The following is a 25,046-nucleotide window of genomic DNA, read 5'->3' on the forward strand; positions in this document are numbered from 1 at the left end:
TACGCCGTAAAGCTCCATAGTAGAAATCTGTATATACATAAAATGATAGGAGGCCATTATACATAAAACTGGATAGATTTCGATCGATTTCTATTCGTCTTACACCTTAGACATTCGTAATTGTAGTTGATATAATAAAAAAAATTATACGCTCAATAAAGGTCTGGCGTACTGTGCACACGCAGTAGTCGTTGCAAGTGCTTTCCCTATTTCTACTTTTTTTCATCCTTATGCGCCGGTAGCCGGCATATTCTAGCTTCATCTAACAAACAAACCAATCAGTCTAAAATAATTTGCTTATATCTGCTCTAGAAAGAGCAGTACTTTGTTGAATCTACCACCGGATTAGAGTCGCGACCCACTAAGAAGATCCGGGGAAAAAAGGTGAGAGTTAAGTTGCAAGAACTCTTCGGAAAACAGTGACCGGTAGTTGGACTGCCTAAAAGCACCGACAGTGCTAAATACCCACCTTGAGTCATAAGTTCTAAGGAACTGACTAAATCTAAAAGTCGTAAATGACAGTGCTTATAAATCACTAGTTGTTGTTTGAAATTAAAATAAATCATGAACCTTAAATTATGAATTATGTTATTAAACAGAAACTATTTTTCTAGTCACATCAAATGATGTTTGTGAAATCGATAAATAATTTAGCAATTTAAGCTACCATAATTACGTAAATCTTTAAAGCAGAAATTATGTTTTTAAATTCAAATACTAGATTCATGTTTTTATTCGATTTATTTACACTTATATTTGAGTTTTTTTGGGAAAATCGACAGATTCGTGACTTGGTGCATCATAAAATATATGATGCACCAAGATATTTACATCACATCATTAGCCATTGAGTTGTTTAATCTATGAAATTGTATGGAACGAAATCTTAACTAAACTATTGATGTAATATGAGGTTGAGAAAATAAAATTATGGACAAATTCATTCGACTTAAGGCCTAGCCTTATACGTTTTTACCAACTTCACGTCAATACACAATAAAGAGAAATGAGGTATAGGATAGGAAAAAAGCAATTGTCAATTATTTTCATCAGATTCTGATTTGTGTTTACTTTTTTATTTTACTTATTTATTGGTTATCGGTGAACAAGTTTACAGCCCAATTGTTGTAAAATAGTTTCCGGATCTCATCGACTTTACAACGTGACTGTCAGCATGCACCTCAAGACAAGTGGCCGAAGTCTCAATAGCATATAAATTTCTATATTTGTTAGATTGCGTATTGTTTTGTTCAAATTTTTCTACATATCATTTTTACAGTGAGTCGATTACGATTAATCATTGTCTATTATTATTGTTATTTATGAACTATAAATCAACACTTATACAAAGGGGATGGCCCATTTTAGGCCCAAAGCGGACAATAGATTATAGAAAAAATACTTAGTGCATTAATTTTGTTATAAATAAATATGCATTTACTTTCTTGCAAATAAGCGCCACTATAGTTTACAATAAGTAGTTTAAAAAAAGTAACTCTATTGAAAAAACAAGGATTTTTATTTTTGCGGGAAAAATATTGCCAGCTTCAAATCCTTTTACGTATGAAGTAAATATTTTGAGTATATAAATAAAACATATAAATAAATCATTTTGAGTATTATCATTAATCAAACGATTTTAATGAATTTTATGCACATAAAATAACATCGAAGACATACCCATTGGACTTTAACTTGTAACTATACTTGAGACCTTAGAACTTATATCTCAAGGTGGGTGGCGCATTTACGTTGTAGATGTATGTGGGCTCGAGTAACCACTTAGCAACACCAGGGTGGCTGTCAGCTCGCCCACCCATCTAAGCAATAAAAAAAACTTTACTAGTATTGTTATTTAAATATGTACAACTAAAACAAAAACATAAAAAATTATGTGTACTCGTAAAAAAATTATTAAGATATAAATCAATTATCGGTTATTTAAAAAAATAATCGATATATGAATTTCATGTAATTATTTTTCTTTATACTGACAACACTGAATTTAATCTGACTGACTGATACTTCGCTTGCTTCTTGTGGTGTTGTGCTTGCGTACAAAATGGATGTGTTTTGATTTTTCTTCGATTTATTTTACTTTTATCAATAACGTTTCATACTACGACTAAAAAATATTGTGTGAATTGTGGTTTTACCCTGACCGAGATTTAAAACCGTGTATATGCTCTCCTTTGCTATTTTTAGCTGATACTAATTGTGTATGAAGATGAAGAAAATATAGATATTTAAAGAATTAAGTGTGTTTTTATACCCTATTGGATAAAAATACATTAGGAACATCTTAAACATTAAGAAAATAAATGTTCTTGAAGTATCTCACAATCCGACACTTATTTATATAGAAAATTAACCTCAAAACGAGTTTTTATTTTTATTATATTTTTTATAATAGTGGCGTCAATTTCAATATATTTTTTAGATATCCAATACATTTAAGAATTTAAATCAGTACATTTTTATAGTAATATTTGATGTCCATCTTGGGCCTAGCACACTATGGAGAGTGGGCAATCCCCTTTCAAGATGGCCGCGCCTACGAATAGAACTTGTCAACAAAACACGTGCATCAAATTAGTCAAAATGGCCGCTCGTTTCGGCCATTTACTTTCGATAATTTCACTTTTCATTTTAGCATGATATTTTAATATTAAAATACACGTTTAATACAAAGCTTTTAGATCTTCGTTGAGACGTTACGTTGAATATTTTGAAGAAGTCATTCGTTGTGCTCTGAGAGAAATGGGATGGAATTATAAATTATAATCCAGTTAAACTTTGATGCATGTCTCGACGTTCTGATGTCCATGGGCTTTCGTAACACCTGCCGATAAGCATGTGAATCGTGACCTCATCCATTAATCTAGCTAGACAAATAAGCGAAATTTAATATAACTAAACTGGCTAGTTTAGTTTATTTCTGCGAAATAAATAAAGGATTTTCTTCCATCACGCCTTAAACTATAAAGCATAATTACCATGAAAGTGTTTCATTCATTATCTTAGCATTATACAAATAGCAATTAATAACACGTTTCTTTGTGGAGTTATAACGTAATGCTAATCGCTTATTTTGATTTCAGGTTCGAATATCGCAGTTGTGGAGCTCCGCTAATACACTAGGTGTGTATTATGTAATACATTACGTAATTGCGTACATCCATATATAATAGGTATTTTTAATTCAACGTAATGCTATTCTAAATGTTACGTTTTCGAAGATAGCCGCATTTTTAACCGACTTCAAAAAAAAGAGGAGGCTGTCATATCCACTGTAATTTTTGGTGCTATGTCGGAACTTTATTGTAATTGAGAGCAGATGTCCATGTTTTCATATCAGAACAACGTCTGCGACGATGCAAATTTTGTTCAATTAGAAGAAAATTACATATAAAATCGACGTATGCGTAATAACACAAATAAGGGATGGTCAGCTTAAAGTGTCGATCAAAAGAAAGAATCAATCAGAAAGAAAGTATCAATCGGTTTCCGAACAGCGGTAAATTAACGCATAGCTGCTAATTAATGATTACTTGCTATTTATTATTTTATCGCTGCTTGTTTTATTTTTATACATTTTTTGTCTTCAATAAAACATCTTTTTTTATCTAATTCATTTTTCTTACTTTTTATTTATCTATAAGTAATCGGAGATATGTTTGATAGATATAGATGGCAATCTGGGAAACATTTATATAAATTTATATATAAGAATCTAAGCAGTGTTGAGATTGCTGTGACATGAATATTTTCTTTCCCTGCGTGCTCACAGTACGTCCTTAAACTCAATAGTCATTAGTTCGTTACATATATTTATTTGTAAAGTAAATGTAGCATGAACATAGCTTAATATCTATCATTTATAAGGACGATGATCGTGAACCAAATCTTGTTTGAGAACAGAAAAGATTGAACCTGTACTGTAATAATGTTATGTTTACCAACATCTGTAACCAGAATTTAATTTAAGAAAGCCGCGCGCTTTTAGCAAATCTGTCCAAACTTGAAATCGTTAATTCAATGTTCTCTAATCAAAAAACTATGGTTTCGAACATTTTTTCTGTTGATTTAAAAAAAAAAAAAATAGCGCTTTCTTATAAAAACCTGTGTCGGAGAAATCCGAAAACGGACTCGCGGTCTCAGCAATACCGCTGTGACTTTCTACAAACTTTACTACTGATAATCTTATATAATCCGAGGTCTCGGTCAACAAACGCGATGACCGGAGAGATTTCTTCGATTGTGAACTCTTCAAAAATACCGATTTTTATTCAATCGTTATGTTGTTAGGCATAACACCTATAGTGTTTTCTTTTTCGTAATAAAATTATGTTTGGGGACCGGTTTGAAGTTGTTTTGAAACTTTTGAAAGTTTATTATTATTTTTATTTTTATTTAATGCTTAGATGGGTGGACGAGCTCACAGCCCACCTGGTGTTAAGTGGTTACTAGAGCCCATAGACATCTACAACGTAAATGCCGCCACCCACCTTGAGATATAGTTCTAAGGTCTCACATGTAACAGTACAACGGTAATTATTAGATACAATGGAGATTTTTTTTAGAGTTTTGAGATTAATAATTTATTTGTGACTTATTAGAACTAAGGTCTTTCAATTCTTCTGGTTTTTTTTTAGAAATCGACTGCACAAGGCATGTCTTCCTTTGAGCATATGCCGTTCCTTGGTAGATTAATAGTCCAAATGTTGTTCGGTCTACAATACTGGTGTGGCAAAACCTATGGTCCGTTACGCGCATGCGCGGCTAAAAAATCCAGGAGGCCGTGATCCCCGCCATAATAAAACAGATTGTACATTTTTACATAAAATAAACATTTTATTATTTTATTTAGAGCCGCTTTTATTTAAGCGTCCTAAACTATATTATATTTCTGGAATTTATTTATAGCGCGAACCAGATATATGTCAGGATACTTCGATTCGCCGATAATTGCTGTTGCATCGCCCATCAAAAAAGATGTCAGCCTCGATTGCTTGAATTCTCATTTCATGCCAAATGCAACCAGCCAAGGTACGTACGTAAAAGGATTTGAAGCTGGCAATATTTTTCCCGCAAAAATAAAAATCCTTGTTTTTTCAATAGAGTTACTTTTTTTAAACTACTTATTGTAAACTATAGTGGCGCTTATTTGCAAGAAAGTAAATGCATATTTATTTATGACAAAATTAATGCACTAAGTATTTTTTTTATAATCTATTGTCCGCTTTGGGCCTAAAATGGGCCATCCCCTTTGTGAACCACTTTTGAATGTTGCCATAGTAATAAATAAATCGTTTGCAACAATCTTATCATTCAATTACTTCCTTCCTCGCTCGTTCTGATCTAACTCAGAAGTACTTTACAGTGCTCATTAGTATTCAATGTACGCCGAGTTCATTGACTTTAAGCTTATAGACACACCTCCGTGCTATCCGTTAGAAAAGGACGCGTAAAGCTACATGGCTGCATCTGATGAGCTTTATGTTTTTCTTCAGAATGTTTTGAAATATAGATTTATTTATTGATAAGGCATTGTTTACGTGAATTATGATAAAAATAGTGGGGATATCTTTATGTTACACTAGCTGACCCGGCAGACCTCGTAGTGACCTATAAAAGACCTAAACTTTTGTATAAAATAAACTTAAAACAAACAAAAGGAATCCGTCCGACGGGGGACACATCAAAGGAAAAACAAAATTGTTATTTTTATTTAATTCCGAGCATTTTCATATTTATCTACCTTTTAAACCTTCTCTGGATTTCCACAGATAATTCCAAGACCAAAATTAGTCAAATCTGTCTAGCCGTTCTCGAGTTTTAACGAGACTAAGGAACAGCAATTCATTTTTATATATATAGATTTACATGCAAGCGTATTACGGCATGTACAAAAATAATTAATAGTCATACTTAATATGAGCAGTTGATTAAACCAAATGGATGAAGATTTAGAATAAGTATTTCGTAATTGAATTCCTCGAATATTCGTTTTTTTTCTAAACAAAATTCGTCATGTACGTGACTTGAACAAATCACATTAGAATCTGTTGTTCTTGAAACTACGCTGTGAAGTCATTTACCTCTAAATAAATTGTCAATATCACGTGCGTGTATTTATTAGACTGTGACTTCCACGCTGAAGGAATAACATCGTGTAATAAAAATCAAACCCGCAAAATTAGGTATAATTTGCGTAATTACCGGTGGTAGGACCTCTTGTGAGTCCGCACGGGTAAGTACCACCACCCCGCCTATTTCTGCCGGGAAGCAGTAATGCGTTTCGGTTTGAAGGTGGAGGCAGCCGTTGTAACTATACTGAGACCTTAAAATTTATATCTCTAGGTGGCATTTAGGTTGTAGATGTCTATGGGCTTCAGTAACCACTTAACAACTAGGTTGGTTGTGAGCACATGCACACATTTAAGCAATAAACAAAATAGAATTGGACGTCGTCGATTACGCCGTAAAGCTCCATAGTAGAAATCTGTATATACATAAAATGATAGGAGGCCATTATACATAAAACTGGATAGATTTCGATCGATTTCTATTCGTCTTACACCTTAGACATTCGTAATTGTAGTTGATATAATAAAAAAAATTATACGCTCAATAAAGGTCTGGCGTACTGTGCACACGCAGTAGTCGTTGCAAGTGCTTTCCCTATTTCTACTTTTTTTCATCCTTATGCGCCGGTAGCCGGCATATTCTAGCTTCATCTAACAAACAAACCAATCAGTCTAAAATAATTTGCTTATATCTGCTCTAGAAAGAGCAGTACTTTGTTGAATCTACCACCGGATTAGAGTCGCGACCCACTAAGAAGATCCGGGGAAAAAAGGTGAGAGTTAAGTTGCAAGAACTCTTCGGAAAACAGTGACCGGTAGTTGGACTGCCTAAAAGCACCGACAGTGCTAAATACCCACCTTGAGTCATAAGTTCTAAGGAACTGACTAAATCTAAAAGTCGTAAATGACAGTGCTTATAAATCACTAGTTGTTGTTTGAAATTAAAATAAATCATGAACCTTAAATTATGAATTATGTTATTAAACAGAAACTATTTTTCTAGTCACATCAAATGATGTTTGTGAAATCGATAAATAATTTAGCAATTTAAGCTACCATAATTACGTAAATCTTTAAAGCAGAAATTATGTTTTTAAATTCAAATACTAGATTCATGTTTTTATTCGATTTATTTACACTTATATTTGAGTTTTTTTGGGAAAATCGACAGATTCGTGACTTGGTGCATCATAAAATATATGATGCACCAAGATATTTACATCACATCATTAGCCATTGAGTTGTTTAATCTATGAAATTGTATGGAACGAAATCTTAACTAAACTATTGATGTAATATGAGGTTGAGAAAATAAAATTATGGACAAATTCATTCGACTTAAGGCCTAGCCTTATACGTTTTTACCAACTTCACGTCAATACACAATAAAGAGAAATGAGGTATAGGATAGGAAAAAAGCAATTGTCAATTATTTTCATCAGATTCTGATTTGTGTTTACTTTTTTATTTTACTTATTTATTGGTTATCGGTGAACAAGTTTACAGCCCAATTGTTGTAAAATAGTTTCCGGATCTCATCGACTTTACAACGTGACTGTCAGCATGCACCTCAAGACAAGTGGCCGAAGTCTCAATAGCATATAAATTTCTATATTTGTTAGATTGCGTATTGTTTTGTTCAAATTTTTCTACATATCATTTTTACAGTGAGTCGATTACGATTAATCATTGTCTATTATTATTGTTATTTATGAACTATAAATCAACACTTATACAAAGGGGATGGCCCATTTTAGGCCCAAAGCGGACAATAGATTATAGAAAAAATACTTAGTGCATTAATTTTGTTATAAATAAATATGCATTTACTTTCTTGCAAATAAGCGCCACTATAGTTTACAATAAGTAGTTTAAAAAAAGTAACTCTATTGAAAAAACAAGGATTTTTATTTTTGCGGGAAAAATATTGCCAGCTTCAAATCCTTTTACGTATGAAGTAAATATTTTGAGTATATAAATAAAACATATAAATAAATCATTTTGAGTATTATCATTAATCAAACGATTTTAATGAATTTTATGCACATAAAATAACATCGAAGACATACCCATTGGACTTTAACTTGTAACTATACTTGAGACCTTAGAACTTATATCTCAAGGTGGGTGGCGCATTTACGTTGTAGATGTATGTGGGCTCGAGTAACCACTTAGCAACACCAGGGTGGCTGTCAGCTCGCCCACCCATCTAAGCAATAAAAAAAACTTTACTAGTATTGTTATTTAAATATGTACAACTAAAACAAAAACATAAAAAATTATGTGTACTCGTAAAAAAATTATTAAGATATAAATCAATTATCGGTTATTTAAAAAAATAATCGATATATGAATTTCATGTAATTATTTTTCTTTATACTGACAACACTGAATTTAATCTGACTGACTGATACTTCGCTTGCTTCTTGTGGTGTTGTGCTTGCGTACAAAATGGATGTGTTTTGATTTTTCTTCGATTTATTTTACTTTTATCAATAACGTTTCATACTACGACTAAAAAATATTGTGTGAATTGTGGTTTTACCCTGACCGAGATTTAAAACCGTGTATATGCTCTCCTTTGCTATTTTTAGCTGATACTAATTGTGTATGAAGATGAAGAAAATATAGATATTTAAAGAATTAAGTGTGTTTTTATACCCTATTGGATAAAAATACATTAGGAACATCTTAAACATTAAGAAAATAAATGTTCTTGAAGTATCTCACAATCCGACACTTATTTATATAGAAAATTAACCTCAAAACGAGTTTTTATTTTTATTATATTTTTTATAATAGTGGCGTCAATTTCAATATATTTTTTAGATATCCAATACATTTAAGAATTTAAATCAGTACATTTTTATAGTAATATTTGATGTCCATCTTGGGCCTAGCACACTATGGAGAGTGGGCAATCCCCTTTCAAGATGGCCGCGCCTACGAATAGAACTTGTCAACAAAACACGTGCATCAAATTAGTCAAAATGGCCGCTCGTTTCGGCCATTTACTTTCGATAATTTCACTTTTCATTTTAGCATGATATTTTAATATTAAAATACACGTTTAATACAAAGCTTTTAGATCTTCGTTGAGACGTTACGTTGAATATTTTGAAGAAGTCATTCGTTGTGCTCTGAGAGAAATGGGATGGAATTATAAATTATAATCCAGTTAAACTTTGATGCATGTCTCGACGTTCTGATGTCCATGGGCTTTCGTAACACCTGCCGATAAGCATGTGAATCGTGACCTCATCCATTAATCTAGCTAGACAAATAAGCGAAATTTAATATAACTAAACTGGCTAGTTTAGTTTATTTCTGCGAAATAAATAAAGGATTTTCTTCCATCACGCCTTAAACTATAAAGCATAATTACCATGAAAGTGTTTCATTCATTATCTTAGCATTATACAAATAGCAATTAATAACACGTTTCTTTGTGGAGTTATAACGTAATGCTAATCGCTTATTTTGATTTCAGGTTCGAATATCGCAGTTGTGGAGCTCCGCTAATACACTAGGTGTGTATTATGTAATACATTACGTAATTGCGTACATCCATATATAATAGGTATTTTTAATTCAACGTAATGCTATTCTAAATGTTACGTTTTCGAAGATAGCCGCATTTTTAACCGACTTCAAAAAAAAGAGGAGGCTGTCATATCCACTGTAATTTTTGGTGCTATGTCGGAACTTTATTGTAATTGAGAGCAGATGTCCATGTTTTCATATCAGAACAACGTCTGCGACGATGCAAATTTTGTTCAATTAGAAGAAAATTACATATAAAATCGACGTATGCGTAATAACACAAATAAGGGATGGTCAGCTTAAAGTGTCGATCAAAAGAAAGAATCAATCAGAAAGAAAGTATCAATCGGTTTCCGAACAGCGGTAAATTAACGCATAGCTGCTAATTAATGATTACTTGCTATTTATTATTTTATCGCTGCTTGTTTTATTTTTATACATTTTTTGTCTTCAATAAAACATCTTTTTTTATCTAATTCATTTTTCTTACTTTTTATTTATCTATAAGTAATCGGAGATATGTTTGATAGATATAGATGGCAATCTGGGAAACATTTATATAAATTTATATATAAGAATCTAAGCAGTGTTGAGATTGCTGTGACATGAATATTTTCTTTCCCTGCGTGCTCACAGTACGTCCTTAAACTCAATAGTCATTAGTTCGTTACATATATTTATTTGTAAAGTAAATGTAGCATGAACATAGCTTAATATCTATCATTTATAAGGACGATGATCGTGAACCAAATCTTGTTTGAGAACAGAAAAGATTGAACCTGTACTGTAATAATGTTATGTTTACCAACATCTGTAACCAGAATTTAATTTAAGAAAGCCGCGCGCTTTTAGCAAATCTGTCCAAACTTGAAATCGTTAATTCAATGTTCTCTAATCAAAAAACTATGGTTTCGAACATTTTTTCTGTTGATTTAAAAAAAAAAAAAATAGCGCTTTCTTATAAAAACCTGTGTCGGAGAAATCCGAAAACGGACTCGCGGTCTCAGCAATACCGCTGTGACTTTCTACAAATTTTACTACTGATAATCTTATATAATCCGAGGTCTCGGTCAACAAACGCGATGACCGGAGAGATTTCTTCGATTGTGAACTCTTCAAAAATACCGATTTTTATTCAATCGTTATGTTGTTAGGCATAACACCTATAGTGTTTTCTTTTTCGTAATAAAATTATGTTTGGGGACCGGTTTGAAGTTGTTTTGAAACTTTTGAAAGTTTATTATTATTTTTATTTTTATTTAATGCTTAGATGGGTGGACGAGCTCACAGCCCACCTGGTGTTAAGTGGTTACTAGAGCCCATAGACATCTACAACGTAAATGCCGCCACCCACCTTGAGATATAGTTCTAAGGTCTCACATGTAACAGTACAACGGTAATTATTAGATACAATGGAGATTTTTTTTAGAGTTTTGAGATTAATAATTTATTTGTGACTTATTAGAACTAAGGTCTTTCAATTCTTCTGGTTTTTTTTTAGAAATCGACTGCACAAGGCATGTCTTCCTTTGAGCATATGCCGTTCCTTGGTAGATTAATAGTCCAAATGTTGTTCGGTCTACAATACTGGTGTGGCAAAACCTATGGTCCGTTACGCGCATGCGCGGCTAAAAAATCCAGGAGGCCGTGATCCCCGCCATAATAAAACAGATTGTACATTTTTACATAAAATAAACATTTTATTATTTTATTTAGAGCCGCTTTTATTTAAGCGTCCTAAACTATATTATATTTCTGGAATTTATTTATAGCGCGAACCAGATATATGTCAGGATACTTCGATTCGCCGATAATTGCTGTTGCATCGCCCATCAAAAAAGATGTCAGCCTCGATTGCTTGAATTCTCATTTCATGCCAAATGCAACCAGCCAAGGTACGTACGTAAAAGGATTTGAAGCTGGCAATATTTTTCCCGCAAAAATAAAAATCCTTGTTTTTTCAATAGAGTTACTTTTTTTAAACTACTTATTGTAAACTATAGTGGCGCTTATTTGCAAGAAAGTAAATGCATATTTATTTATGACAAAATTAATGCACTAAGTATTTTTTTTATAATCTATTGTCCGCTTTGGGCCTAAAATGGGCCATCCCCTTTGTGAACCACTTTTGAATGTTGCCATAGTAATAAATAAATCGTTTGCAACAATCTTATCATTCAATTACTTCCTTCCTCGCTCGTTCTGATCTAACTCAGAAGTACTTTACAGTGCTCATTAGTATTCAAAACACATCAGGTGGAACTCACACACCACAACCCCGAATGGCAGGCGGCTTGACGCGTTAGTCGATGATCTCGCCTTCGATATCGTCGCTCCGCTAACCCCGACTCACTACCCGCTAAATATCGCGCATCGCCCGGATATACTCGACATAGCGTTATTAAAAAACGTAACTCTGCGCTTACACTCGATCGAAGTAGTTTCAGAGTTAGATTCAGACCACCGTCCCGTCGTTATGAAGCTCGGTCGCGCTCCCGATTCCGTTCCCGTCACGAGGACTGTGGTGGATTGGCACACGCTGGGCATCAGCCTGGCTGAATCTGATCCACCATCGCTCCCGTTTAACCTGGACTCTATCCCGTCTCCTCAGGATACCGCTGAAGCCATAGACATCTTAACGTCACACATCACCTCGACATTAGATAGGTCATCGAAACAAGTTGTAGCGGAGGACTTCCTTCACCGCTTCAAATTGTCCGACGATATTAGGGAACTCCTTAGAGCTAAGAACGCCTCGATACGCGCCTACGACAGGTATCCTACCGCGGAAAATCGTATTCGAATGCGTGCCCTACAACGCGACGTAAAGTCTCGCATCGCCGAAGTCCGAGATGCCAGATGGTCTGATTTCTTAGAAGGACTCGCGCCCTCCCAAAGGTCTTACTACCGCTTAGCTCGTACTCTCAAATCGGATACGGTAGTAACTATGCCCCCCCTCGTAGGCCCCTCAGGCCGACTCGCGGCGTTCGATGATGACGAAAAAGCAGAGCTGCTGGCCGATACATTGCAAACCCAGTGCACGCCCAGCACTCAATCCGTGGACCCTGTTCATGTAGAATTAGTAGACAGTGAGGTAGAACGCAGAGCCTCCTTGCCACCCTCTGATGCGTTACCACCCGTCACCCCGATGGAAGTTAAAGACTTGATCAAAGACCTACGTCCTCGCAAGGCTCCCGGTTCCGACGGTATATCCAACCGCGTTATTAAACTTCTACCCGTCCAACTCATCGTGATGTTGGCATCTATTTTCAATGCCGCTATGGCGAACTGTATCTTTCCCGCGGTGTGGAAAGAAGCGGACGTTATCGGCATACATAAACCCGGTAAACCAAAAAATCATCCGACGAGCTACCGCCCGATTAGCCTCCTCATGTTTCTAGGCAAACTGTATGAGCGTCTGCTCTACAAACGCCTCAGAGACTTCGTCTCATCCAAGGGCATTCTTATCGATGAACAATTCGGATTCCGTACAAATCACTCATGCGTTCAACAGGTGCACCGCCTCACGGAGCACATTCTTGTGGGGCTTAATCGACCAAAACCGTTATACACGGGAGCTCTCTTCTTCGACGTCGCAAAAGCGTTCGACAAAGTCTGGCACAATGGTTTGATTTTCAAACTATTCAACATGGGCGTGCCGGATAGTCTCGTGCTCATCATACGAGACTTCTTGTCGAACCGCTCTTTTCGATATCGAGTCGAGGGAACCCGCTCCTCCCCACGACCTCTCACAGCTGGAGTCCCGCAAGGCTCTGTCCTCTCACCCCTCCTATTTAGCTTATTCGTCAACGATATTCCCCGGTCGCCGCCGACCCATTTAGCTTTATTCGCCGACGACACGACTGTTTACTATTCTAGTAGAAATAAGTCCCTAATCGCGAAGAAGCTTCAGAGCGCAGCCCTAGCCCTAGGACAGTGGTTCCGAAAATGGCGCATAGACATCAACCCAGCGAAAAGTACTGCGGTGCTATTTCAGAGGGGAAGCTCCACACGGATTTCCTCCCGGATTAGGAGGAGGAATCTCACACCCCCGATTACTCTCTTTAGTCAATCCATACCCTGGGCCAGGAAGGTCAAGTACCTGGGCGTTACCCTGGATGCATCGATGACATTCCGCCCGCATATAAAATCAGTCCGTGACCGTGCCGCGTTTATTCTCGGTAGACTCTACCCCATGATCTGTAAGCGGAGTAAAATGTCCCTTCGGAACAAGGTGACACTTTACAAAACTTGCATAAGGCCCGTCATGACTTACGCGAGTGTGGTGTTCGCTCACGCGGCCCGCACACACATAGACACCCTCCAATCCCTACAATCCCGCTTTTGCAGGTTAGCTGTCGGGGCTCCGTGGTTCGTGAGGAACGTTGACCTACACGACGACCTGGGCCTCGAATCAATTCGGAAATACATGAAGTCAGCGTCGGAACGGTACTTCGATAAGGCTATACGTCATGATAATCGCCTTATCGTTGCCGCCGCTGACTACTCCCCGAATCCTGATCATGCAGGAGCCAGTCACCGTCGACGCCCTAGACACGTCCTTACGGATCCATCAGATCCAATAACCTTTGCATTAGATGCCTTCAGCTCTAATACTAGGGGCAGGCTTAGGGACCCCGGTAACCGTACTCGTCGAACTCGACAAAGAGGTCGACGTGCAACCTAACCCATGCATCAGCCCGCTGAGTTTCTCGCCGGATCTTCTCAGCGGGTCGCGATTCCGATCCGGTAGTAGATTCATTCGCGAAACAATTGCTCTTGAGTTGTTAGGTCTCCTTCGGAGGCGCTCGGGCAGTTGTTAGCAAATCCCACCCCTCTTGGCTGAGCCTTTGCTCGCCCACCTGTCCTGGTGAAACTGGAAAGGCCTTCGGGCCACCAGTAATCTTTCAATCATAAAAAAAAAAAAAGTATTCAATGTACGCCGAGTTCATTGACTTTAAGCTTATAGACACACCTCCGTGCTATCCGTTAGAAAAGGACGCGTAAAGCTACATGGCTGCATCTGATGAGCTTTATGTTTTTCTTCAGAATGTTTTGAAATATAGATTTATTTATTGATAAGGCATTGTTTACGTGAATTATGATAAAAATAGTGGGGATATCTTTATGTTACACTAGCTGACCCGGCAGACCTCGTAGTGACCTATAAAAGACCTAAACTTTTGTATAAAATAAACTTAAAACAAACAAAAGGAATCCGTCCGACGGGGGACACATCAAAGGAAAAACAAAATTGTTATTTTTATTTAATTCCGAGCATTTTCATATTTATCTACCTTTTAAACCTTCTCTGGATTTCCACAGATAATTCCAAGACCAAAATTAGTCAAATCTGTCTAGCCGTTCTCGAGTTTTAACGAGACTAAGGAACAGCAATTCATTTTTATATATATAGATTTACATGCAAGCGTATTACGGCATGTACAAAAATAATTAATAGTCATACTTAATATGAGCAGTTGATTAAACCAAATGGATGAAGATTTAGAATAAGTATTTCGTAATTGAATTCCTCGAATATTCGTTTTTTTTCTAAACAAAATTCGTCATGTACGTGACTTGAACAAATCACATTAGAATCTGTTGTTCTTGAAACTACGCTGTGAAGTCATTTACCTCTAAATAAATTGTCAATATCACGTGCGTGTATTTATTAGACTGTGACTTCCACGCTGAAGGAATAACATCGTGTAATAAAAATCAAACCCGCAAAATTAGGTATAATTTGCGTAATTACCGGTGGTAGGACCTCTTGTGAGTCCGCACGGGTAAGTACCACCACCCCGCCTATTTCTGCCGGGAAGCAGTAATGCGTTTCGGTTTGAAGGTGGAGGCAGCCGTTGTAACTATACTGAGACCTTAAAATTTATATCTCTAGGTGGCATTTAGGTTGTAGATGTCTATGGGCTTCAGTAACCACTTAACAACTAGGTTGGTTGTGAGCACATGCACACATTTAAGCAATAAACAAAATAGAATTGGACGTCGTCGATTACGCCGTAAAGCTCCATAGTAGAAATCTGTATATACATAAAATGATAGGAGGCCATTATACATAAAACTGGATAGATTTCGATCGATTTCTATTCGTCTTACACCTTAGACATTCGTAATTGTAGTTGATATAATAAAAAAAATTATACGCTCAATAAAGGTCTGGCGTACTGTGCACACGCAGTAGTCGTTGCAAGTGCTTTCCCTATTTCTACTTTTTTTCATCCTTATGCGCCGGTAGCCGGCATATTCTAGCTTCATCTAACAAACAAACCAATCAGTCTAAAATAATTTGCTTATATCTGCTCTAGAAAGAGCAGTACTTTGTTGAATCTACCACCGGATTAGAGTCGCGACCCACTAAGAAGATCCGGGGAAAAAAGGTGAGAGTTAAGTTGCAAGAACTCTTCGGAAAACAGTGACCGGTAGTTGGACTGCCTAAAAGCACCGACAGTGCTAAATACCCACCTTGAGTCATAAGTTCTAAGGAACTGACTAAATCTAAAAGTCGTAAATGACAGTGCTTATAAATCACTAGTTGTTGTTTGAAATTAAAATAAATCATGAACCTTAAATTATGAATTATGTTATTAAACAGAAACTATTTTTCTAGTCACATCAAATGATGTTTGTGAAATCGATAAATAATTTAGCAATTTAAGCTACCATAATTACGTAAATCTTTAAAGCAGAAATTATGTTTTTAAATTCAAATACTAGATTCATGTTTTTATTCGATTTATTTACACTTATATTTGAGTTTTTTTGGGAAAATCGACAGATTCGTGACTTGGTGCATCATAAAATATATGATGCACCAAGATATTTACATCACATCATTAGCCATTGAGTTGTTTAATCTATGAAATTGTATGGAACGAAATCTTAACTAAACTATTGATGTAATATGAGGTTGAGAAAATAAAATTATGGACAAATTCATTCGACTTAAGGCCTAGCCTTATACGTTTTTACCAACTTCACGTCAATACACAATAAAGAGAAATGAGGTATAGGATAGGAAAAAAGCAATTGTCAATTATTTTCATCAGATTCTGATTTGTGTTTACTTTTTTATTTTACTTATTTATTGGTTATCGGTGAACAAGTTTACAGCCCAATTGTTGTAAAATAGTTTCCGGATCTCATCGACTTTACAACGTGACTGTCAGCATGCACCTCAAGACAAGTGGCCGAAGTCTCAATAGCATATAAATTTCTATATTTGTTAGATTGCGTATTGTTTTGTTCAAATTTTTCTACATATCATTTTTACAGTGAGTCGATTACGATTAATCATTGTCTATTATTATTGTTATTTATGAACTATAAATCAACACTTATACAAAGGGGATGGCCCATTTTAGGCCCAAAGCGGACAATAGATTATAGAAAAAATACTTAGTGCATTAATTTTGTTATAAATAAATATGCATTTACTTTCTTGCAAATAAGCGCCACTATAGTTTACAATAAGTAGTTTAAAAAAAGTAACTCTATTGAAAAAACAAGGATTTTTATTTTTGCGGGAAAAATATTGCCAGCTTCAAATCCTTTTACGTATGAAGTAAATATTTTGAGTATATAAATAAAACATATAAATAAATCATTTTGAGTATTATCATTAATCAAACGATTTTAATGAATTTTATGCACATAAAATAACATCGAAGACATACCCATTGGACTTTAACTTGTAACTATACTTGAGACCTTAGAACTTATATCTCAAGGTGGGTGGCGCATTTACGTTGTAGATGTATGTGGGCTCGAGTAACCACTTAGCAACACCAGGGTGGCTGTCAGCTCGCCCACCCATCTAAGCAATAAAAAAAACTTTACTAGTATTGTTATTTAAATATGTACAACTAAAACAAAAACATAAAAAATTATGTGTACTCGTAAAAAAATTATTAAGATATAAATCAATTATCGGTTATTTAAAAAAATAATCGATATATGAATTTCATGTAATTATTTTTCTTTATACTGACAACACTGAATTTAATCTGACTGACTGATACTTCGCTTGCTTCTTGTGGTGTTGTGCTTGCGTACAAAATGGATGTGTTTTGATTTTTCTTCGATTTATTTTACTTTTATCAATAACGTTTCATACTACGACTAAAAAATATTGTGTGAATTGTGGTTTTACCCTGACCGAGATTTAAAACCGTGTATATGCTCTCCTTTGCTATTTTTAGCTGATACTAATTGTGTATGAAGATGAAGAAAATATAGATATTTAAAGAATTAAGTGTGTTTTTATACCCTATTGGATAAAAATACATTAGGAACATCTTAAACATTAAGAAAATAAATGTTCTTGAAGTATCTCACAATCCGACACTTATTTATATAGAAAATTAACCTCAAAACGAGTTTTTATTTTTATTATATTTTTTATAATAGTGGCGTCAATTTCAATATATTTTTTAGATATCCAATACATTTAAGAATTTAAATCAGTACATTTTTATAGTAATATTTGATGTCCATCTTGGGCCTAGCACACTATGGAGAGTGGGCAATCCCCTTTCAAGATGGCCGCGCCTACGAATAGAACTTGTCAACAAAACACGTGCATCAAATTAGTCAAAATGGCCGCTCGTTTCGGCCATTTACTTTCGATAATTTCACTTTTCATTTTAGCATGATATTTTAATATTAAAATACACGTTTAATACAAAGCTTTTAGATCTTCGTTGAGACGTTACGTTGAATATTTTGAAGAAGTCATTCGTTGTGCTCTGAGAGAAATGGGATGGAATTATAAATTATAATCCAGTTAAACTTTGATGCATGTCTCGACGTTCTGATGTCCATGGGCTTTCGTAACACCTGCCGATAAGCATGTGAATCGTGACCTCATCCATTAATCTAGCTAGACAAATAAGCGAAATTTAATATAACTAAACTGGCTAGTTTAGTTTATTTCTGCGAAATAAATAAAGGATTTTCTTCCATCACGCCTTAAACTATAAAGCATAATTACCATGAAAGTGTTTCATTCATTATCTTAGCATTATACAAATAGCAATTAATAACACGTTTCTTTGTGGAGTTATAACGTAATGCTAATCGCTTATTTTGATTTCAGGTTCGAATATCGCAGTTGTGGAGCTCCGCTAATACACTAGGTGTGTATTATGTAATACATTACGTAATTGCGTACATCCATATATAATAGGTATTTTTAATTCAACGTAATGCTATTCTAAATGTTACGTTTTCGAAGATAGCCGCATTTTTAACCGACTTCAAAAAAAAGAGGAGGCTGTCATATCCACTGTAATTTTTGGTGCTATGTCGGAACTTTATTGTAATTGAGAGCAGATGTCCATGTTTTCATATCAGAACAACGTCTGCGACGATGCAAATTTTGTTCAATTAGAAGAAAATTACATATAAAATCGACGTATGCGTAATAACACAAATAAGGGATGGTCAGCTTAAAGTGTCGATCAAAAGAAAGAATCAATCAGAAAGAAAGTATCAATCGGTTTCCGAACAGCGGTAAATTAACGCATAGCTGCTAATTAATGATTACTTGCTATTTATTATTTTATCGCTGCTTGTTTTATTTTTATACATTTTTTGTCTTCAATAAAACATCTTTTTTTATCTAATTCATTTTTCTTACTTTTTATTTATCTATAAGTAATCGGAGATATGTTTGATAGATATAGATGGCAATCTGGGAAACATTTATATAAATTTATATATAAGAATCTAAGCAGTGTTGAGATTGCTGTGACATGAATATTTTCTTTCCCTGCGTGCTCACAGTACGTCCTTAAACTCAATAGTCATTAGTTCGTTACATATATTTATTTGTAAAGTAAATGTAGCATGAACATAGCTTAATATCTATCATTTATAAGGACGATGATCGTGAACCAAATCTTGTTTGAGAACAGAAAAGATTGAACCTGTACTGTAATAATGTTATGTTTACCAACATCTGTAACCAGAATTTAATTTAAGAAAGCCGCGCGCTTTTAGCAAATCTGTCCAAACTTGAAATCGTTAATTCAATGTTCTCTAATCAAAAAACTATGGTTTCGAACATTTTTTCTGTTGATTTAAAAAAAAAAAAAATAGCGCTTTCTTATAAAAACCGGTGTCGGAGAAATCCGAAAACGGACTCGCGGTCTCAGCAATACCGCTGTGACTTTCTACAAACTTTACTACTGATAATCTTATATAATCCGAGGTCTCGGTCAACAAACGCGATGACCGGAGAGATTTCTTCGATTGTGAACTCTTCAAAAATACCGATTTTTATTCAATCGTTATGTTGTTAGGCATAACACCTATAGTGTTTTCTTTTTCGTAATAAAATTATGTTTGGGGACCGGTTTGAAGTTGTTTTGAAACTTTTGAAAGTTTATTATTATTTTTATTTTTATTTAATGCTTAGATGGGTGGACGAGCTCACAGCCCACCTGGTGTTAAGTGGTTACTAGAGCCCATAGACATCTACAACGTAAATGCCGCCACCCACCTTGAGATATAGTTCTAAGGTCTCACATGTAACAGTACAACGGTAATTATTAGATACAATGGAGATTTTTTTTAGAGTTTTGAGATTAATAATTTATTTGTGACTTATTAGAACTAAGGTCTTTCAATTCTTCTGGTTTTTTTTTAGAAATCGACTGCACAAGGCATGTCTTCCTTTGAGCATATGCCGTTCCTTGGTAGATTAATAGTCCAAATGTTGTTCGGTCTACAATACTGGTGTGGCAAAACCTATGGTCCGTTACGCGCATGCGCGGCTAAAAAATCCAGGAGGCCGTGATCCCCGCCATAATAAAACAGATTGTACATTTTTACATAAAATAAACATTTTATTATTTTATTTAGAGCCGCTTTTATTTAAGCGTCCTAAACTATATTATATTTCTGGAATTTATTTATAGCGCGAACCAGATATATGTCAGGATACTTCGATTCGCCGATAATTGCTGTTGCATCGCCCATCAAAAAAGATGTCAGCCTCGATTGCTTGAATTCTCATTTCATGCCAAATGCAACCAGCCAAAATTCACATTACGACACACATCAATTTTATGTCTATATGATATGCATTTATTTATCGCTTAGTCATCTATATATTAATACGTGAAGCAAAAACTTTGTATCCCTTTTTACGAAAATTGCGCGGACGGAGGAGTATGAAATTTTCCACACTTATAGAGAACATAGAGCAGAAGTGCACAATGCTAATATTTTTTTAAAATAATGCATAAAAAATACATTAAATAAATAAAGAAAACATTACACACACTACATTCCATGTATTTGACGCACACATGCATGCATACTATTTATTGTCAAACTTTTGTTCTTGACGTTTGTGGTCAAATTGAGAATAGATTAAATATTGTTTGTCTTTATTAACATGTTTTCATAGAGTAGCCTTGGCGAAATTTGTGATTAATTATAGAAGTATAAAATACAATCATAATAGTGTACAAACTTACAATTCCAATTAATTATATAGTCGAATTTCGACGACTGCGGGACCTCTAGTATTTATAAATCTACTTCAATACTAAAGAGAACCAAACAGATCAGAAACACGTTACAGAGCACTATTATAGTCACGGTGGTTTCTTAAATTAAATTTCCAATTAATTAGGCATAAAACTAAACGGTATTGTCTAATCGACCTGTTTGTTGTGTAATTAGAAACGAGAAGTTTTCTCTTAATCATTTTAAATTACTAAAATTGAGATCCATCGATGCGTATATAATATCTTTGTTTATTGCTAAATTTATTTAGACGTATATAAATTTAACAATACACAAAACACTAATATAAGCGCAAGAAACTTCTATTATAACTAAGTTATTGGTATAACATAAATTATTGGTCACTTCATTTATTTTTTTACTAGTTTTGTGGTGTTTAATTAGATTTTCCAACTTAGTTTAATCGGTTGAAATATGATTGACATCTAAATACGAATAGCCAAAAATACATAGTTCGGTTCCAAATTTCCCTCTATTTGTCATACGATTATCTTTTTCTTTTGTCTTATCTTTAGTACCTTTTGACGAACTTTAACTTTATAAAGGTTTGTTTTGAAATAGGCTTTATTTTTTCAAAACACCAATGACTTAAAAGAAGATTTAACAAAACATAAAATTGATCGAAATTCGGAGATTTAGATCCAAAAATATCACACGATCGGGCCAATTGGACTAAAACAAAGTATCGTACTGAAAAGTACCGAAAAGCAAGAAAAAAGAACATCGATCAATTTTACTGAACCAGTTTAAGATTAGCAATGGCCGAGCACTTAAAATTAATTAACCTTAGAACCATTAATCATAGATACATAAATCAACAGAAGTTACCTGAGTTGCTGTTTTATTAAGACTGGTTTTATTAAAAAACTGATATTTTCACTTTTTTTTTTTGGATACGATCAGTTGTTTTGTTTTGGTTTCGTGCTGGTTTTTCTTCAAAGACATTTAACGAAGCATATGTTCGTGAAAAATAGAATTGTTTTGTTTTAATAATACATATCCTAGTCCGTCTAATACAGCGTGTCTCATTTTTATCGACAACTAAGGGTCGCTAAGCCGAGAACTCACTGCAACTTACACAGGTTACAAATACATTGGAGTAATAAGTCCAATGTATTTGTTGCCATGTCAATGCCGTCTTAAAGACATGAGGTCGATGTCTGATTTGCACCACGCCTGTTGCGTTCAATCTGGAATACACGACAGCCTTGCGGCAGAAGTATAGTAGATGATGGTATGCATGCGGCTTTACAATAATACCACTAAACATAACTCACCTTATAATTATTTTGCGGATTTGATTCCTTCGTCATAAATGTCGTGAATAAGTGTTAAGGACATATTAATTCTTAAAATAATTAAACCTGTAGGCTATTCGTGTTGCTTGAGTTCTGATCAACTGTAAACACTTGACTGATACTAAATTCCCCGAAATGAGCAAACAAACGTGATCATCACACGAATATTTGTCCGATACGGGAATCGAATCCACGACCCCCGACCCAGCAGTCAGTCAGCAGTTGTTTCTCAAAAAACTCATATTCTAGGATAGGTAGGACCTCTTGTGAGTCCGCACGGGTAGGTACCACCATCCTGCCTATTTCTGTCGTGAAGCAGTAATGCGTTTGTGTTTAAAGGGCGGGGCAGCCGTTGTAACTATACTTGAGACTTTAGAACTTATATCTCAAGGCGGGTGGCGCATTTACGTTGTAGATGTCTATAGGCTCCAGTAACCATTTAACCCCAGGTGAGCTGTGAGCTCGTCCTCCCACATAAGCAACAAAAAAAAAAAGTTGTAAACATTAATAAAACGAGACATCTTAATTTGAACCTATAGAGTTGTTTGTGTAGGTATATTTTTCATTCGTCTCGTGGCATTGGCACGGATTTTCAGAGCCGGTTCGTTACACACGACTCTCGGGTCAATGTTGTACTCGTTTTCGCAGTTTGTCAATATAAATTATGCGGTCCTCGGGACTTAAATGGGCATCATGCGGACTTTATTCAATATGATTGGCTTTTAAGGCGGGTTGCGGAATCCACGGCTGCTCTGCCTGTTTGTAACGTGATTTGTTTGAACGATGACATTCTCACAATTGAACTCGACCTCATGAGGGATGGCCGCATTCGCAAAGCGTTGTCTATGGGACTACTATAAATGAATTAATCTGCAATTGTTGAACACATGCCGGAATCGTAAACTATTTCAAGTATCCAGTGAACGCCAATATATGCCAAAACTGCTTAAAGAAATAATTTGAAATTGCCAAATGAAAAAACTTCGACTGGTGTTTTTAAAAGTATTAGTAAAAAATAAGGCGTTCTCAAGGTGTATTGGGAAGAATAGTCGGCACGTAAGTCGATATTGTCGGGGCGAGTCATCGAGTTCCAATGGTAACACCAAAAATGGACTGGAATGAAGGTAGACACAAATTCGAGGGTTTGTAACATCCTACCCGCAGTTTTCAGTCTATGGACGGACGAGAACTCACCTTCCATCTGGTTTTAAATGGCATATTTTGGCAGTTCAATTACAAAATACAAATTAAGAACAACCTCCCACATATCACAGAATGGAAATCAATAACAAAAGCTTTCGCAATTGAACGCGACCAATCACAGAATTAATTGAAATTAATTCGATGATTTAATCAATTAAAATTCAACTTTATAATCAATTGTGTAAGATAAGTTTTTTTACATATCGATGATTAAGAAGTTGAATTGATTGGGTCATTGGGTCGATTTCGGAACAATGCGTCCTTTGTTAATCAGTTAACGGTTCGGTCCACATTAACCTTATTTATCTATTCCGTGACATTAACTTTTACTTCTTTGTTTCTTTTCCCTTAACTCTTTGCTGGTAGCCTAAAAGGATATTCCAACTATGCTTGGACATAGGCTCAACCTGAGAGAATTGCTAATACTAGCCCTAGCAAGAGCATTGCTTAGCAGAATCTACCAACGGTGTAGCGATATCTATGGCCGAAATATCCACGGCGCTCCTGGTTAAACAAGGTTTCGCACTCCAAAATATTTGATAAACAAATCGAGACGATATTATATAGATTGAACTAGCGAACCGTCATTCATCGCTTCGCTTCGGAAACATTAAATTGGTGTTGTGGGATATCCATAAGAGATAGGCATATACCATCGCGGAGTTTTCTGTAGACCCTTTCAATGTGTACAATACTTAGTACATACATTATTATATTTTGATATATTTCGTAGGGTTCAGCCTGCGTTTGCAATGTAAGCGGATTTTTTTTTTTTTTTTTTATTTTTTTTATTGCCTTTGTAGGCAGACGAGCATACGGCCCACCTGATGGTGAGTGGTTACCATTATTTACGACATCACATTAGAAATCTCAAAAATAACAGTATTTCTCCACTATTTAATGGATGTTATTATACATATAAACCTTCCTCTTCAATCACTCTATCTATTAAAAAAAACCGCATCAAAATCCGTTGCGTAGTTTTAATGGGATATAGGGATAGAGAAAGTGACTTTGTTGTATGTTTGTTTTATGCTATGTAGTGATTAGTTTGAATGTTTATCTGAGCTGCATTACCTTCCTTCCGGGTACACAAACATACAAAATAAAAACAATTATCTGCTGCTCTTGAAAACTTCTATTCTACTATATGATGTCACCTCGAATAATATAATTATGAAGATAGCGCATACGAACAATTGCAACATAAAGCCTTCGATAATCCATTATCACTATACGTATAAACAAATTGGTCCTAATGGTCGTCCGAATGAATAGCCCTGATAAACCACGCAAGGTTTTTTTTGTAACAAGGTTAGCTGATAATTTTAATTCAAGTATTCAACGACGTAGGAGC

General features: G+C 35.0%; 1 protein-coding gene across 13 annotated transcripts in view; it reads left to right on the forward strand.

Moving 5' to 3' along the window:
• LOC101738416 (uncharacterized) overlaps positions 1–25,046 on the forward strand; it is a 178,837-nt gene that overhangs the window by 53,415 nt on the left and 100,376 nt on the right. For 2 of the 13 annotated variants that reach the window (XM_038013670.2, XM_038013669.2), the window contains exons 2-4: positions 3,102–3,141; positions 9,580–9,619; positions 18,748–18,787. The gene's annotated coding sequence lies outside the window, so the exon portion shown is untranslated. Of the gene's footprint in view, positions 1–3,101; positions 3,142–4,798; positions 5,050–9,579; positions 9,620–11,133; positions 11,528–18,747; positions 18,788–25,046 lie in introns of those variants that run through there. The other 11 variants (XM_062671250.1, XM_062671252.1, XM_062671249.1 and 8 more) reach the window with 8 other exon arrangements.

This window comes from Bombyx mori, chromosome 11 (genome assembly GCF_030269925.1).
Source record: "Bombyx mori chromosome 11, ASM3026992v2".
NCBI lineage: Eukaryota > Metazoa > Arthropoda > Insecta > Lepidoptera > Bombycidae > Bombyx > Bombyx mori.